Source organism: Tupaia chinensis, unplaced genomic scaffold, assembly GCF_000334495.1.
Source record: "Tupaia chinensis unplaced genomic scaffold, TupChi_1.0 Scaffold000039_1, whole genome shotgun sequence".
In the NCBI taxonomy this organism is placed as follows: Eukaryota; Metazoa; Chordata; class Mammalia; order Scandentia; family Tupaiidae; genus Tupaia; species Tupaia belangeri.
In genome coordinates this window covers 3,229,332-3,235,768 of record NW_006159494.1, presented here as the reverse complement: position 1 = coordinate 3,235,768, position 6,437 = coordinate 3,229,332, and positions in this window count along the sequence as shown.

Here is a 6,437-nt window from a genome sequence, read left to right as displayed (position 1 = left end):
CGTTTTGCGTCCCAGACCCGGTGGCTTAAAACTCACGCCAGGCGCGTGTGCATGCGTGCCCAAGATCCCAAGAGGAGAATGGAGGAGAAGGGATTGCAGTGTGACCATCCCCCCTGGGGGGTGATTTCTCGCTTTCTGTCTCTATGTCTCTCTCTGTCTGTCTGGCGAGCGCATGCGCCCTATAGCGAAAACCTCTCCAAAAAAAAAATTAATAAAAAAGTCAATACTCCAAGAACACATGACAATCCTTAATGTGTATACACTTAACAACAGAATACTAAAATACAAGAAGCAGAATCAGTAAAACTGAAGAAAAATAGAGAAATAAACCACTGGAGGAGATTTTTACATCCTCAGTTGAAGACAGACAGATTCAGCAGACAGACTATTTAGTAAGGACATAACAGAACTCAACAGCACCATCAATCACTGAATATAATTGACAACTATAGAGCTCTTCTCCCAACAAAAGCAGATTACACTTTCTTCTGAAGCTCACATAAAACAGTTGCCAAAGTCGATGGTATTTTAGGCCACAAAATACACATTAACAAGGTTAAGAGGATAATGGCTGGAGTCTCGTACCTGGCAGCTTAAAAATCATGCTAGGAATGTATGCACGTCCATCCAAAATCCTGAGAGGAAAGTGGAAGAGGGGGAATTGCAGTGTGACCGCCACCTGGGGGGGGTGATTTCTCTCTCTGTCACATTCTGGTGAGCAATCTATGGCAAAAACCTAAAAAAAAAAAAAAAAAAAAGAGAGAGAGAGAGAGAGAGAAAGAGAAAAGTCACACAATGGGACCAGCCCCCTAGTCCAGGGAGCCAGATCCTACATAACCAACTGCAATTTGAATCCTGACCTCCGAGAACTGGGAAATGCTGAATGTATGTGCATGCCTGCCCTCAATCTCAACAGAAAGAAGGACTGGAGGAGGAGAGATTGCAGAATGACCGAGCCTTGAGGGTGCTTTCTCTCTCTTTCTCTTTCTCTGCCTTCCTCTGGCTTGTAGTGCACATGCTCCCTGACAATTGAAATTAAAAAAAAAATCATATTATATCTGTTCTTGCCAGAGCAGAATTAAAGTAGAAATCAATAACAGAAGGCAGCTGTAAAAACCAAAAATACGTGGGGAATTAAACAACACATTTGTAAATAACATGTGGATAAAAAGACAACTTAAGAAAAAAATTTGAAATATTTTGAACTAATTTAGAATAACATTTATCAAAATTTGTGAGGTACAGTGCTTAGATAAAAAAATTACAGCCTTGAATGTGAAATTAGGGGAAAAAATCTATTAATTTTCCACCACAGAAAATTAAAACAAAACAAGAGATCTTTTGATTCAATGCAAATTTAATTAAAATCACAGTGAGTTGTTTTGTCAATAGGTTTATATAGAAAGGCAAACAATTCCAAATAGGTAGCTAAATTTTGAAGAACAAAGTTGGAGAACTGAAAATATCCACTTTCAAAATTTATTATAAAACTACAGAAATTAAGACAATATGGTATTAGTCAAGAGTAAGCAAACAGATCAATAGAATGAAATAGAATGTCCAGTAATAGATTCTCTTAAATATAGTCAACTTTGGGACCAGCAGTTTGTGTAATGGCTATGTTGCTGACCTCCGATGCAGTCGACTGCAGTTCGAGTCCTGGACCTGGTGGCTTAAACTCATGCTGGGTGCATGTGCGTGCGTGCCCAAGATCCCGAGAGGAGAATGGAGGAAAGGAGATTGCAGCATGGCTATCCCTACTGTGGGGGTGATTTCTCACTTTCTATCTCTCTGTCTCTCTCTGTCTTTCTGGCGAGTGCACATGCCCTATACAAAAACCTCTAAATATATCTATATGTCTATGTATCTATATCTATATTTTTATCTGTATCTATATCTAGTCAACCTATCTTTGGTAAGGGAGCCAAGGAAATATAGCATAGAGATAGTCTTAAAGAAATAGTGTTAGAATAATTGTACTTGTACATGGCAAAAATGATTAATTTAGACACAGACTTTTGAAAAAAATTAACTGAAAATAAATCATTGACTTAAATGTGAAATGCAATATTATAAAACTTTTAGAAGAGAATACCTAGGTGGTCTTGGGTACAGTGATGGCTCTTTAGGTAAAACAGGAAAGGTATAGTCTATGCAGGTAATACTTGATAAAATGAACTTCATTAAGATTAAGGATTCTGGGACCAGCAGTTAGCGTAATGGTTATGTCGCTGGACTCCCACGTAGTTAACTGTGGTTTGAGTCCCTGACCCGGTGGCTTAAACTCACGCCGGACACGTGTGCGTGCGTGCCCAAGATCCCGAGAGGAGAATGGAGGAGAAAAGATTGCGGCATGGCCATCCCCTCTGGGGGGTGATTTCTCACTTTCTGTCTCTCTGTCTCTGTCTGTCTGTCTGGTAAGCACACACGCCCTATAGCAAAAACCTCTCCAAAAAAAGAAAAAAAAAAGAATAAGGACTTCTGTTTCACAAAAGACAATGTCAAGAGAATGGAAGACAAACCACAGCCTGGGAGAAAATATTTGCAAAAGGCATCCCCTAAAGGACTGTTATCCAAAATGTACTCTTTAAATTCAGTAATAGGAAAATAAACAACTGGATTTAAAAATAGGCAAAGGTCTTCACATAAATATTATCATAGAAAATACATAGGTCACAAATAAGCACATAAAAATACGTTCTATAATACATCATATGTCTTCAGGGAAACATTAAAACAACAATGAGATACCGCTAAACATCTTTTAGAACGGTCAAAATCCAGACCACTGACAACACCAAATATTGGTGAAAATTTGGAGCAATAGAAACTCTTATTTAATGCTGGTAAGAACTCTCATTCTTTGTCAGTGAAAAGGCAAAACGGTAGTCTCTTTGGAATATAGTTTAGCAGATACTTAAAAAACAAAACAAAACAAAAAAACTAAACATACTCTTAATATACATTTCAATGGGACCAGCAGTTGGCATAATGGCTAGGTCGCTGGACTCCCATGTAGTTTACCGTGGTTTGAGTCCCAGACCTGGTGGCTTAAGCTCACACCAGGCACATGTGTGTGCATGCCCAAGATCTTGAGAGGAGAATGGAAAAGGGATTGTGGTGTGACCATCTCCCCCGGGGTGATTTCTCGCTTTGTGTCTCTCTGTCTCTGTCTTTCTGGTGAGCACATGTGCCCTATAGCAAAAATCTCTCTCTCAAAAAAAAAAAAAAAAGATATATACACATTTCAGCAATCACACTTTCTAGTATTTACCCAAAGGAGTTGAAAATATATAAGTACACAAAGACCTTCATACATACATGTGCAGAACTTCTAGAACTTTTATTCATAATAGCCTAAACTTAGGAGCAACCATTATGCCCTTCAGCAAGTGAATGAGTAAGTTCATTGTGGTATATCCAGACAATAGCATGTTATTTGGTGCTAGAAAGAAATGAGCTTTCAAGCTATGAACAGATGCAGAGGAACCCTAAATAAATGGTGCTGAGTGAAAGAAATCAATCTGGAAAGGCTAAATACTGTGTGAGTCCAATAATATGATATTTTGGAAAAGAGAGTACGACAGACAGAAAAAAGCTCAGTGGTGGTCAGGAGTTAGCCAAGAGATGGGGATGAATAGGCAGGTCCCATGATTTTAAAGAAATTGAATCTATTCTATGTGGTAGTAGATGTGGTTATATGATATACATTTGTCAGACCCATAGAATGTCCAAAGCTGAGCATTAGCCCTAATATAAACCATAGACTTTACGTGGTGATACTGTGTCAGTGTAGGTTCAGAGTGTAACAACCATTCTGTGGTTCAGGATGTGGTGTGTGTGTGTATTGAGGTGGGTGGTCAGAGAGAATAAATGGACATTCTCCATGCTTTTTATTTAATTTTGCTGTGAACCTGGAACTACTTTAAAATAAGCTTTTTTTTTAACATAAGAACTTTTTTTTTATTTTAGAGAGATTTATTTTTTTTTTGCTATAGGGTGCATGCACTTGCTAGAGAGACAGAGAGACAAAAAGCAAAAACTTACCCCCCAAGGGAGATGGCTGAGTCACAATCCCTTCTCCTCCAGTGTCCTCCTGTGATTTTGAGCACTCATGCACACACGCTCATCATGTTTCAAGCTGTTGTGTACGAGACTCGAACAGTGGTTGACGTGGGATTCCAGTGATATAACCGTTATGGCATCTGCTGGTCCCACATAAAAGTTTAGAATACACAATGTAAACAAGATAAAAGTTGAAGAGATGTGAGCTAATGCTTACTATTCAAAATGCAGTCTGTGGACAGCAGCAGAGGCATTATCTGGGAACCTGCTGGCAATACCAAAGCTTGGGGCAAACCACTCCAAAACACTCCCCCACCCTCCCCACCCCCGCCAGACTTACTAAATCAGAATCTCATTCCATCAAGACCCCTAAATGACACCTATGAATATTTAATGTGTGTAAGGCAGTGGCATAGAGGTGTGAGATTGTGATCAAATATAAAATTTACACATTTAGTAGTGGACTGATATGGCAGTCCCAAACACTCAGAACACCAGCAGGATCGGACCAGAACACCAGCAGGGTTGGACCAAAATGAGTCCACACAGATGTTTGCACCTGGGAGGAGTTATGTTCTTTCACTGTTTTTTTTTTTTTTAATTTTGAAATTTTTTTTAAACATGGAGCTCCTTTAGTCTTCTAAACACCGTGAGCAGTGTGGGCTATAAAATTATCATGGAGAGCCTTCATGACTCCAAGTTAGAACTGTAGAGCTTGCACTCTGCATTCTCTTGAGGGCAGAGGTCTGGGCTTCATTTGCTAGCAGAACCTTTTGAGACTTACTTAGTGATGAAACTCTTACCCATTTTCCCAAGTTTTTTAGTATCTCAGCACAGAGGAAGGAGATATTAAGATCCTGTTCACATCATCTATATTTTAGAGTGGATGTGCAGGATTTCTTATACAAATAAAGTAAATATTCCCCTTATGATTGTGACTGGGTCTATTCTTTTCAGAGGAGACTGACAAATATGTATTCCCAAGGCAGTGGGAAAATAGTTTCAAGAGAACTTGTATGTTCTATTCTAATCAAATCTTCATTGTCTTTGGGCAAACATTCTGTCCCAAAGGATCCTGATTTCTGTCTTTCTGGAGAGATGGTGTTGTGGACACCTAAATTAAATTGGAATATGCTTATTAAATAATAATAGTTGTCAGTAACATCAAAGTTTAAAATAGCAACTTCCTTTGCAATGGTCAGAAAAAACAGAGTGTCTTGGTCAGCAGAATGGTCAAGTGGGATTTATTCAAGATGGCATTGATTATCTCAATCAATAGAACATTCTTTGCCAGAGTCCTGGGAAGGTTGGCAGCAGGAGCATAAGGACTCAGCACCCTCTCTTTCCCCTCTTGTGAGAAACAGCTGAAATGGACAAAGAAATATATAAATAAAAGAAAGTCACAATTAATGATATAAATGAAGGCAGTGGGGGGTTTAGAGTGGGGAGGGGATTCATTGATTCAAAAGGCCTAAAGAATCTCTCTTGGTTCTCAGGCCAGTGGAACTGGTGTGAATGTAGACACTGAGGTCAAGAGCACAATTTTCTTCTGTGGAAAGTGCTGGAAAATTATAAGGAGCTAAAATAGACTTATAGTATGAAATTGTAGGTAGGATAAGTGGGGAGAAAGGGAGAGAGATTAGGATGGAGATAAAGAAGATTGAAATGGCTTTCACATTTAGCTATATCTGCACTTGGAGGTTCTAGGTGAGATTGCCAAACTAAAGATAACTTTTAGAATTTCTCCGGATTCAATTTCTTTTGGAATGTTTCAGAGCTCATCTTCTAGCTGTGGATACCTTTCTTAGTATACAATGCTTTCTTTTGATGGTACAGGTCGTACTAGTAGTCAAGTCACAGATTATACTAAGATAGAGGCATGGTAGAAAAACCTGATGTAGGGCCTCCATAGTATAATATTTTCAATATACACAGAGAAGAAACCATGTAGGGACAAAGATTACCTGCTGAGACTGTCCTCACCCTCAGTTCCCTTTCTGTCCTCATCATACTGTTGGGTCATGGATTAAAAAAATAAATAAATAAATAAAATAAAATAAAATTAAATAAGCTGACATCATCCAAGTTCCAGACAAAGACATGGGAGAATTCTAGTGAATGATACAATCGTCTGAAGAAGCAAGGACAAACTGTTTTCACTCCTTTGAGGGTAAATGCCAAGATAGGCTAGACCTAGCCTTATTCAAAGGTGACAAGTAAATGTTTATAGTTAAAAGGGCAGGCTCTGTAGTCTTATGGTTAAGGCAGCCAGATATCATGTGGCTTATGCAACTTTTAATTTTGGCCCCAGTGGGTTTGGGTCCATGTGTATGCATGTCTCAAAGTCTGCCATGGTAGAGAAATGGAGGAGA